Consider the following 12,337-nt stretch of genomic DNA (forward strand, 5'->3'; position numbering starts at 1 on the left):
AATAAAATCTCACTATGTAATAACAGCCGTGTTACTAAAGTGAAACAAATTCTACCTGTAGTCACTGAGGCCCACTTTCACTTTTCAGAATGTAACAGGAAAGTTATAGAGACTCCCAGTATGTGCAGTGTTGCAGACTTTTTCAATACAAGCCCCCCCAACCTGTTGCCTTATTGTGTTTGATATTCGATAAAAGGTCACATTTAATTAGAAACCTTATGCACACTTCCAAGTATTATGGCAGGGAAAACATTCTTTTTTTTCTCTGACGTCCTAAGTGGATGCTGGGGACTCCGTAAGGACCATGGGGAATAGCGGCTCCGCAGGAGACAGGGCACAAAAGTAAAAGCTTTAGGATCAGGTGGTGTGCACTGGCTCCTCCCCCTATGACCCTCCTCCAAGCCTCAGTTAGGTTTTTGTGCCCGTCCGAGCAGGGTGCAATCTAGGTGGCTCTCCTAAAGAGCTGCTTAGAGTAAAAGTTTTGTTAGGTTTTTTATTTTCAGTGAGTCCTGCTGGCAACAGGCTCACTGCAACGAGGGACTTAGGGGAGAAGAAGCGAACTCACCTGCGTGCAGGATGGATTGGCTTCTTAGGCTACTGGACACTAGCTCCAGAGGGACGATCACAGGTACAGCCTGGATGGGTCACCGGAGCCGCGCCGCCGACCCCCTTGCAGATGCTGAAGAGAGAAGAGGTCCAGAAATCGGCGGCTGAAGACTTCCCAGTCTTCTTACGGTAGCGCACAGCACGGCAGCTGTGCGCCATTGCTCTCAGCACACTTCACACCAACGGTCACTGAGGGTTCAGGGCGCTGGGGGGGGGCGCCGTGGGCAGCAATGAAAGTACCTATGCTGGCTAAAAATACATCACATATAGCCTCTGGGGCTATATGGATGTATTTAACCCCTGCCAGGTTGTCAGAAAAACGGGAGAAGAAGCCCGCCGAAAAGGGGGCGGGGCCTATTCTCCTCAGCACACAGCGCCATTTTCCTACACAGCTCCGCTGCTAGGAAGGCTCCCAGGCTCTCCCCTGCACTGCACTACAGAAACAGGGTTAAAACAGAGAGGGGGGGGGCATTTTGTGTGGCGATACAGGTTGAGTATCCCATATCCAAATATTCCGAAATACGGAATATTCCAAAATACGGACTTTTTTGAGTGAGAGTGAGATAATGAAACCTTTGTTTTTTGATGGCTCAATGTACACAAACTTGGTTTAATACACAAAGTTATTAAAAATATTGTATTAAATGACCTTCAGACTGTGTGTATAAGGTGTATATGAAACATAAATGAATTGTGTGAATGTATACACACTTTGTTTAATGCACAAAGTTATAAAAAATATTGGCTAAAATGACCTTCAGGCTGTGTGTATAAGGTGCATATGTAACATAAATGCATTCTGTGCTTATATTTAGGTCCCATCACCATGATATCTCATTATGATATGCAATTATTCCAAAATACGGAATAATCCGATATCCAAAATACCTCTGGTCCCAAGCATTTTGGATAAGGGAGACTCAACCTGTATTATAATATATTAAGATGCTATAAGGGAAAACACTTATATAAGGTTGTCCCTGTATAATTATAGCGTTTTGGTGTGTGCTGGCAAACTCTCCCTCTGTCTCCCCAAAGGGCTAGTGGGGTCCTGTCCTCTATCAGAGCATTCCCTGTGTGTGTGCTGTGTGTCGGTACGTGTGTGTCGACATGTATGAGGACGATGTTGGTGAGGAGGCGGAGCAATTGCCTGTAATGGTGATGTCACTCTCTAGGGAGTCGACACCGGAATGGATGGCTTATTTAGGGAATTACGTGATAATGTCAACACGCTGCAAGGTCGGTTGACGACATGAGACGGCCGGCAAACCAATTAGTACCTGTCCAGTCGTCTCAAACACCGTCAGGGGCTTTAAAACGCCCATTACCTCAGTCGGTCGACACAGACACGGACACTGACTCCAGTGTCGACGGTGAAGAAACAAACGTATTTTCCATTAGGGCCACACGGTACATGTTAAGGGCAATGAAGGAGGTGTTACATATTTCTGATACTACAAGTACCACAAAAAAGGGTATTATGTGGGGTGTGAAAAAACTACCTGTAGTTTTTCCTGAATCAGATAAATTAAATGAAGTGTGTGATGATGCGTGGGTTTCCCCTGATAGAAAATTATTGGCGTTATACCCTTTCCCGCCAGAAGTTAGGGCGCGTTGGGAAACACCCCCTAGGGTGGATAAGGCGCTCACACGCTTATCAAAACAAGTGGCGTTACCGTCTCCAGATACGGCCGCCCTCAAGGAGCCAGCTGATAGGAGGCTGGAAAATATCCTAAAAAGTATATTACTGGTGTTATACTGCGACCAGCGATCGCCTCAGCCTGGATGTGCAGTGCTGGGGTGGCTTGGTCGGATTCCCTGACTGAAAATATTGATACCCTTGACAGGGACAGTATTTTATTGACTATAGAGCATTTAAAAGATGCATTTCTATATATGCGAGATGCACAGAGGGATATTTGCACTCTGGCATCAAGAGTAAGTGCGATGTCCATGTCTGCCAGAAGATGTTTATGGACACGACAGTGGTCAGGTGATGCAGATTCCAAACGGCACATGGAAGTATTGCCGTATAAAGGGGAGGAGTTATTTGGGGTCGGTCCATCGGACCTGGTGGCCACGGCAACAGCTGGAAAATCCACCTTTTTTACCCCAAGTCACATCTCAGCAGAAAAAGACACCGTCTTTTCAGCCTCAGTCCTTTCGTCCCCATAAGAGCAAGCGGGCAAAAGGCCAGTCATATCTGCCCAGGGGTAGAGGAAAGGGAAGAAGACTGCAGCAGGCAGCTCCTTCCCAGGAACAGAAGCCCTCCACCGCTTCTGCCAAGTCCTCAGCATGACGCTGGGGCCGTACAAGCGGACTCAGGTGCGGTGGGGGGTCGTCTCAAGAGTTTCAGCGCGCAGTGGGCTCACTCGCAAGTGGACCCCTGGATCCTACAAGTAGTATCCCAGGGGTACAGATTGGAAGTTCGAGACGTCTCCCCCTCGCAGGTTCCTGAAGTCTGCTTTACCAACGTCTCCCTCCGACAGGGAGGCAGTATTGGAAACAATTCACAAACTGTATTCCCAGCAGGTGATAATCAAAGTACCCCTCCTACAACAAGGAAAGGGGTATTATTCCACACTATTTGTGGTACTGAAGCCAGACAGCTCGGTGAGACCTATTCTAAATCTGAAATCTTTGAACACTTACATACAAAGGTTCAAATCAAGATGGAGCACTCAGAGCAGTGATAGCGAACCAGGAAGAAGGGGACTATATGGTGTCCCTGGACATCAAGGATGCTTACCTCCATGTCCCAATTTGCCCTTCTCACCAAGGGTACCTCAGGTTCGTGGTACAGAACTGTCACTATCAGTTTCAGACGCTGCCGTTTGGATTGTCCACGGCACCCCGGGTCTTTACCAAGGTAATGGCCGAAATGATGATTCTTCTCCAAAGAAAAGGCGTCTTAATTATCCCTTACTTGGACGATCTCCTGATAAGGGCAAGGTCCAGAGAACAGTTGGAGGTCGGAGTAGCACTATCTCAAGTAGTTCTACGACAGCACGGGTGGATTCTAAATATTCCAAAATCGCAGCTGATTCCGAAGACACGTCTGCTGTTCCTAGGGATGATTCTGGACACAGTCCAGAAAAAGGTGTTTCTCCCGGAGGAGAAAGCCAGGGAGTTATCCGAGCTAGTTAGGAACCTCCTAGAACCAGGCCAAGTGTCAGTGTATCAATGCACAAGAGTCCTGGGAAAAATGGTGGCTTCTTACGAAGCGATTCCATTCGGCAGATTTCACGCAAGAATTTTTCAGTGGGATCTGCTTGACGAATGGTCCGGATCGCATCTTCAGATGCATCAGCGGATAATCCTGTCTCCAAGGACAAGGGTGTCTCTTCTGTGGTGGCTGCAGAGTGCTCATCTACTAGAGGGCAGCAGATTCGGCATTCAGGACTGGGTCCTGGTGACCACGGATGCCAGCCTGAGAGGCTGGGGAGCAGTCACACAGGGAAGAAATTTAAAAGGAGTGTGGTCAAATCTGGAGACTTCTCTCCACATAAATATACTGGAGCTAAGGGCAATTTACAATGCTCTGAGCCTAGGAAGACCTCTGCTTCAAAGTCAACCGGTGCTGATCCAGTCGGACAACATCACGGCAGTCGCCCACGTAAACAGACAGGGCGGCACAAGAAGCAGGAGGGCAATGGCAGCAAGGATTCTTCGCTGGGCGAAAAATCATGTGATAACACTGTCAGCGGTGTTCATTCCGGGAGTGGACAACTGGGAAGCAGACTTCCTCAGCAGGCACGACCTCCACCCGGGAGAGTGGGGACTTCATCTGGAAGTCTTCCACATGATTGTGAACCGTTGGGAAAGACCAAAGGTGGACATGATGGCGTCCCGTCTGAACAAAAAACTGGACAGGTATTGCGCCAGGTCAAGAGACCCTCAGGCAATAGCAGGGACGCTCTGGTAACACCGTGGGTGTACCAGTCGGTGTATGTGTTCCCTCCTCTGCCTCTCATACCCAAGGTACTGAGAATTATAAGACGGAGAGGAGTAAGAACTATACTCGTGGCTCCGGATTGGCCAAGAAGGACTTGGTACCCGGAACTTCAAGAGATACTAAGAAGGGACTTGCTTCAGCAAGGATCATGTCTGTTCCAAGTCTTACCGCGGCTGCGTTTGACGGCATGGCGGTTGAACGCCGGATCCTAAGGGAAAAAGGCATTCCGGAAGAGGTCATCCCTACCCTGGTCAGAGCCAGGAAGGAGGTGACCGCACAACATTATCACCACATTTGGCGAAAATATGTTGCATGGTGTGAGGCCAGGAAGGCCCCACGGAGGAATTTCAACTCGGTCGATTCCTGCATTTCCTGCAAACAGGAGTGTCTATGGGCCTCAAATTGGGGTCCATTAAGGTTCAAATTTCGGCCCTGTCGATTTTCTTCCAGAAAGAATTGGCTTCAGTTCCTGAAGTCCAGAAGTTTGTCAGGGGAGTACTGCATATACAACCCCCTTTTGTGCCTCCAGTGGCACTGTGGGATCTCAACGTAGTTCTGGGATTCCTCAAATCACATTGGTTTAAACCGCTCAAATCTGTGGATTTGAAATATCTCACATGGAAAGTGACCATGCTGTTGGCCCTGGCCTCGGCCAGGCGAGTGTCAGAATTGGCGGCTTTGTCTCACAAAAGCCCATATCTGATTGTCCATTCGGACAGGGCAGAGCTGCGGACTCGTCCCCAGTTTCTCCCTAAGGTGGTGTCAGCGTTTCACCTGAACCAGCTTATTGTGGTACCTGCGGCTACTAGGGACTTGGAGGACTCCAAGTTGCTAGATGTTGTCAGGGCCCTGAAAATATATGTTTCCAGGACGGCTGGAGTCAGGAAAACTGACTTGCTGTTATCCTGTATGCACCCAACAAACTGGGTGCTCTTGCTTCTAAGCAGACGATTGTTAGTTGGATGTGTAGTACAATTCAGCTTGCACATTCTGTGGCAGGCCTGCCACAGCCAAAATATGTAAATGCCCATTCCACAAGGAAGGTGGGCTCATCTTGGGCGGCTGCCCGAGGGGTCTCGGCTTTACAACTTTGCCGAGCTGCTACTTGGTCAGGGGCAAACATGTTTGCAAAATTCTACAAATTTGATACCCTGGCTGAGGAGGACCTGGAGTTCTCTCATTCGGTGCTGCAGAGTCATCCGCACTCTCCGTTTGGGAGCTTTGGTATAATCCCCATGGTCCTTACGGAGTCCCCAGCATCCACTTAGGACGTCAGAGAAAATAAGAATTTACTTACCGATAATTCTATTTCTCGTAGTCCGTAGTGGATGCTGGGCGCCCATCCCAAGTGCGGATTGTCTGCAATACTTGTACATAGTTATTGTTAACTAAAACGGGTTATTATTGTTGTGAGCCATCTTTTCAGAGGCTCCGCTGTTATCATGCTGTTAACTGGGTTCAGATCACAGGTTGTACAGTGTGATTGGTGTGGCTGGTATGAGTCTTACCCGGGATTCAAAATCCTTCCTTATTGTGTACGCTCGTCCGGGCACAGTATCCTAACTGAGGCTTGGAGGAGGGTCATAGGGGGAGGAGCCAGTGCACACCACCTGATCCTAAAGCTTTTACTTTTGTGCCCTGTCTCCTGCGGAGCCGCTATTCCCCGTGGTCCTTACGGAGTCCCCAGCATCCACTACGGACTACGAGAAATAGAATTATCGGTAAGTAAATTCTTATTTTATCACCTCTATGGGCCATAAGTACGTTTTTATACCCTAATATTCTGCTGGGGGACATAGTTTCCTGGCTAGTTGAATCTGCTCCAAAGGGTGCTGAATATACACATAACAAATGTCATATTGTCATGTCCCCACCGCAGCGTCATCTGATGTCAAAGCCGCTAGTTTCGGGCGAGTGATCCTGATGCGGGTCATGCAGAATGGGGTGTACAGGACATGGGTGGCTTGCTAGACAGAAACAGAATCTATCGCATTCCGGAGCATGGTAAATATGGGAATGCGGCCAACGCTCAGAAAGTAATTTACAGTATTGTCCATGGAAACTGCTGAAGTCATCAGCGCCACTGGATAACTCTTGCAGTTTTTTTGCCATGACGAAAAAGTCTTCAAGACCGTGGCGGAATGACTCACTCTGAAAGCGCCCAAGCATTAAGTGGAAGTGCGGCTACTACGGCTGAAGAAAATAGGGGAAAAAGCCACCTGGAAACTCCAGAACTGGTTGGTGTTAGCCGCATATACCAGAAAAGCTGCTTCTGAGAATTTCGGTGAATTCCTGAGTACATTTTCTGCCACAATCTGCTCGTATTAACGGAGATTCACCATACTAAACATCATTAGGAGAAAGTGTCGCTCAGCGATGACTTAGCAGAGACTAGGCGCAATGTGTGTAAGGGGCTCTGCCTGGTTCAATGTGTGTAATTGGCTCTACCTAGCGAAACGTGTATAAAAGTGGCTCTGCCTGGCGCAATGTGTATAAGGGGCTCTGCCTGGTGCAATGTGTATAAGGGGCTCTGCCTGGTGCAATGTGTATAAGGGGCTCTGCCTGGTGCAATGTGTATTAAGGGGCTCTGCCTGGTGCAAGGTGTATAAGGGGCTCTACCTAGCGATACATGTATAAAAGGGGCTCTGCCTGGTGCAATCTGTATAAGGGGCTCTGCCTGGTGCAATGTGTATAAGGGGCTCTACCTAGCGAAACGTGTATAAAATGGGCTCTGCCTGGCGCAATGTGTATAAGGGGCTCTTCCTGGTGTGTATAAGGGGTACTACTGTGTGATGTAATGTGACTGACGGATACTACTGTGCAGTGTAATGTGAATTGGTACTTTTCTGTAGCCATGCCCCTTCCCGTAAAGCCACGCCCACATATGTCTGTTGTGCGCCTTCGACACGCACTGTCCCTGTTTTCAGTGGGGAAGGTGGGGGCACCAAAGAGAACGTTTGCCCTGGGCACTGTCCCCCCCCCCCCCCGCATCAAAACAGCCGCGCAGAAGTTCCCACCCCAACCGGATCAGAGCATCGGCGCAGCATGGCATTCCCCCCTCCCACTGCCACATGAGAGCAGCAGCAGAGGGACAGGTGGGTCGGGAGGAATGGCTGTAGAGGCACCAAGCAAGCGAGCAAAGGTACAGCTGGGATGTTTAGTGGGGGGGGGGGGGTCAAAATCAGTGTCCCTGGGGGACGGCCTGACCCCTAAATCGTGCTTTGCCCACATGTCTTTGTAATGTAGTAAGTATTCGGTGAGTGCTATCTTATTTTATTTTACTTTCATTTTTCTTTAACAAAAATCAAGATTATTGCAGTTTTCCATACCGCCTCCCGTTCTCTGAGACCAGAAAAACACTAAATGACCCTTTACTTAGACAATGTAATAACTTATGTTTGTGACCGCCGCAGCGCTCTTCAAGACCTGCGCACGCCTGAGGAATGTGTGTTGCGTTCAGGACTTGCATGTGCCACAATTTCTAGCAGGGCTTATTCCATGTACTGCTACTGTATAGAACATTTACGGGGCAATAAACCACATTGATATATAGTTTCCTTGTCCATTTCTCCCGGTGACATTTTTCTGGGTCTTTTTTTCATCTTCCTTTTTTTCACCCTTTTTGCAGAAAGCTTGCAGCAATAATTCTATAAAATATAGTTGCTTTTGTTCCTGGTGTTATTATTTATTAGCCGTCTCCTTTCCTATCCTTTCCCCTTTTCGCGTTTCATTTTGATTTAGCGCTTGGAACCCTTTTTAATATGTATTGACTGTCTGCCGAGGCTCTGCTGACACCGCTCTTTTAAAATGATGCAGTGCCCGAGAAAAGCTGACGTCTCTCTTCTTTATGGGCTCTGACATATTAATTAGCAAAATGGAGGAAAAAAGCTTCTTCTTTTCTTTTCTTTTCTTCTCTCCTTCTCTTGTCCAATTTTAATTTCCCCCCCAAACACCGGTCTGAGTTATCCTGAGAGTTCTGTTGTTCAGCGTTCGCTTGACCCAGTGAACCCTACCGGAGAATAAACCAATAAGTGATCTCGCGCAGATCCATACCGCAGATCTGACCACCCCGGCAGTGTCAGGTCAACCGAGCATATATTTCATGGCCAGATGACCCTGCGCTATCCTGCAGTACTGATGCTGATAGAAAAGGATTGCCTGGGAAGACTGATATCTCTAGATTAATCTCCAGGAGTTGCGATGGAGAAATATAAAGTAAGATCGCAACGTTACATCCATCCTGGTAGAAATGTGCGTTTAATCCTGTAAGACTATCTATGTCCAGCTTCCACAGGAAGTACCTACAGGTCCTGCACTGGCATGAAAATAAACTGAGACCAAAACCTCCTCATCTGTAGACTATGTGCAAGGAAACGGGGTAGCATGGTGGCATAGTGGTTAGCATTACTACCTCAAAGCACTGAGGTCATGAGATCCAATGCCAACCAGGGCACAGTCTGTGTGGAGTTTGCATGTTCTTCTGTGTGCTTTTCCTCATACACTCCAAACTCGTACTCGGGGCCTAGTTAACTTGGAGCCCCCCCACGTTTATATTTGTGTCTGGCAGCAAATAAGTATTGTCGTGTTACAATAAGAGCACACTCACGACTGAACCTGCTTCTCACAGGCTATTAAGCAAGCCCCCATGTGTCTAAATTTACTTCACATGACATTATTATGTCTGTATATTTATAATAACATAAATCCCCCCAGCACTTCTATATACTGCAATGTCTTTGTTACCTGTATATTTCTACACTCATACTGATCCCTCCAGCACTTGTATGCCCTGGCCTTATTGTCTATCCTGTATATTTACCCCCAAATCACTGTTCCAATCCATATATTCTCTGTACTCTATAGAAATAATAAAATTAATAACAGCTGGAACCTGGTGTCTCTCACAGAAGACCATAGTAATTTGCAGTGTAACAGGATGTTCTGCAGTTATAGGCAGTGCAGTGAACCATACAGTGACAGTCCCCGCACGGGATGTTCAGCACAACTTCATGTACCAGGTGCCGTGTCCAGCCGGCCAGGGCTGCAGTAATTCGGGGATACCGCAGACTAGATTTGCACCCACAATTCTCTCAGTATGGTGTAAATAGAGGGAACAGAATGGGGTATAGGGTCGGCCTTTGGTAACAGAAGGTTTGCAACCATCAATATTTTCAGCCTGATAGCAATGGTTTTTGGCATTCGATTGCTCTGGTCGCCGCCATCACCTCCTTCCTTCCAGTGTTTGGTGATGTCATACACCCCTGGGAGAGTCACTTACACAGCGGCCGTGCCCAATGGGGCATGCACTAACTACTCTAGCTCTGACATTTGCAACGGCGCACATGTGTACCATCGATGTCTGAAACTATTAATGCGTCCGTTCATTATTGCGGTTAGCCATAATAAAATAACCTTCTAGCTCTAAATAAAGACACAGACAACAACTGCATTGGATTTAAGGTCACAGCTTTTATTATTTATGACCATATTAGAATCTCTGAAAGGTGACTAAGAAGGTGCTACAAGATCCGCTCCAGCCAAACTGAAGTCTACACAAAATAAGGGACGAGTGAAACGCCCCTCCCGAAGACGCAACTGCGCTGTGAAGGACTCACCTCCCTATTCAAGCACAGTCTGAGCTCCCCCCCCCCCCCCCCCACCCCACCCCCGCAGAAGTAAGACAGTCGGCCTGACTTCAATGGGGTAAGTGCCCCTACAGTGACCTCTTGCGCCACATGTGGCCACTGAGCTGCAGCGCCTTCCCTCCTGCTGCGCCTCATCTGTATTAAAAAAAAATAGTACGTTGACGATTTAACCAGTGAATGGCTTTAGATGTGAGGGTGGGCCCTCCAAACAGCAAAAGGTGGCGTCCAAACTGAGTATACCTGTATATAACTAAGCCTAACCACTCCCACTAAAATACCCATCAGCCAATCCAAAAGCCCTTCACTTATACCGACCTAGTCGCAGGTTTCTAAACCTTAGCCAATCACAATAATATCAGGCCTCTTGTCTAGTCCCCAGGCCTGTACAGCCCTCGCCCACCTTAAATGGTATAGAAACAATGGCTGCATGCCTAATTCCATCCCTTCTGCTATCCATCTCTTACATAGGGTGTGATCCGGGATGTTTGACGCTCCCGCTAATACCCTGGGGTTGCACCACCCTGTCCGCGTCCCGCCGCTCTGCAGCAGCGTGCAGAATCTTATCCCGATTCCCCAGCAGGTAATGTTGGGAGGTATGCTGTGCATTGATATATCTGGAAACTGCATCTTTGCCATAAAGTATCGCACTCACAGTGTCGGACGCCCATACCACCTGCCCTGTATCCACGCCCACGGATTGTGCCGGGAGACTTCCGTTCAGCAGAGTTCCGTGCTCCTCAGAACCAGGCCTAATGCGTCTCGTGCCGTTCTTTCGTCCATGTGTAATAAACGTAGGCGCCACTTAAAAACTAAGAAAAATAACCAGTTGTGTTACTATATAAAACAAGTGGAAATATAAAAAAAAAATTCACATACAAACAAAATAAAAACTTCCTTACAGGCGCGATCACGTTTTTTTATTTTATCTGAATTTAAATGCTATTGATGAAGCGACACATGCGGCCGGTTGCCTCCTGTAATCATTGCCTCCTTGGCTTGTCCTTTTCTACAGTATTAGTATGTGCAGGAATTTCTTCGTTACTGCAAGGTATAAGCAGTAGCGGATATTACCTAGGGACTGCAGCCCCCAAGTACTCTCCGCCACCCCCAGTGAGCTAGTTGGAGCCAGTGCCGTGGCTGCAGTGGCTTCCCAAGGGAGGCGCTATCTGCTAATCAGACACAGGACAGGCGGTCCCAGGGTGGTGGTTGGGGGTCTACCCCTGGCATTGCCAATCTGGACCACGATTCACAGAGGGAAGCTTTCCAATAGGAAGCCACTCACCTGCCTTTCCATCTGCCCTAGCCAGCTTGTAGGGGCTGCAGCTGATGCAGTCCCTAGAAGCCGGTGCTTGTGTGCATATCTGGCGTAAATACAGGAGACAATGGAAGCCCAGAAGGGGCCACACTGACCACCTCCATTGCTCCAGGGAAATGAGTGACTGAGCCCTGCATGTGGAACAGAGTATGTGACAGAGCTGCAATAGAAACAAAACAGACTATTCAACAAATAATATGATGTTTCTGCATTTTATTAGCGTTTACAAAATGTTCTACTCATGTTCCCCGAGGTTTATTTACCATCATCCGCATCCGTTTCATTTCATTGTTGCGGGAAGGGCCCATAAATCTCTCTTTATGATTAATTGTATTCGGAAATGAGAAAAACTGATCCGTCCCGTTGTCATGTACTTTCAGCGTCTTATAAGGGCCTGCACTTTGTCACCAAACACATGAGACAGTTTACTCCAGACTCCCGCCAATCGCAGCTCCTGCTACAGTAATACGCAGCCCCGCCGCTTCCATGCCTTCCCGGGCTTCCTAACGCTCCGACCTGATCCTGTTTTCTTTCTGTATTTGGTTTCATTGAGGTTCAGTTGACCAGATATGTTATAAATGGTGATTATTACAGGAATGCCTGCAGACTGTATCGGCTTGATTTGGGGTCATTAAAGTTTTGGCAGCTCGGTTTAGTTTGATGTCTGTGCGGCAGTAGCTGTGGCTTTAATTGTTGCTAAACTTCACTTATCCATAATTTGAAACAAGTCGTCGTTTATTTGATCCATTCATAAGCGTCGTATCGGTTTCCCTGCACACATCTGGAAAAGGCAGCTGTAGAGTCTCTCCGTACGAG

At 47.8% G+C, this 12,337-nt stretch overlaps 1 protein-coding gene across 3 annotated transcripts in view; it reads left to right on the forward strand.

Moving 5' to 3' along the window:
• The window catches only part of PARD3B (par-3 family cell polarity regulator beta), a 1,283,796-nt gene that overhangs the window by 532,584 nt on the left and 738,875 nt on the right, over positions 1 to 12,337 (forward strand). The gene's annotated exons all lie outside the window — the stretch shown is intronic.

This window comes from Pseudophryne corroboree, chromosome 7, assembly GCF_028390025.1.
Source record: "Pseudophryne corroboree isolate aPseCor3 chromosome 7, aPseCor3.hap2, whole genome shotgun sequence".
In the NCBI taxonomy this organism is placed as follows: domain Eukaryota; kingdom Metazoa; phylum Chordata; class Amphibia; order Anura; family Myobatrachidae; genus Pseudophryne; species Pseudophryne corroboree.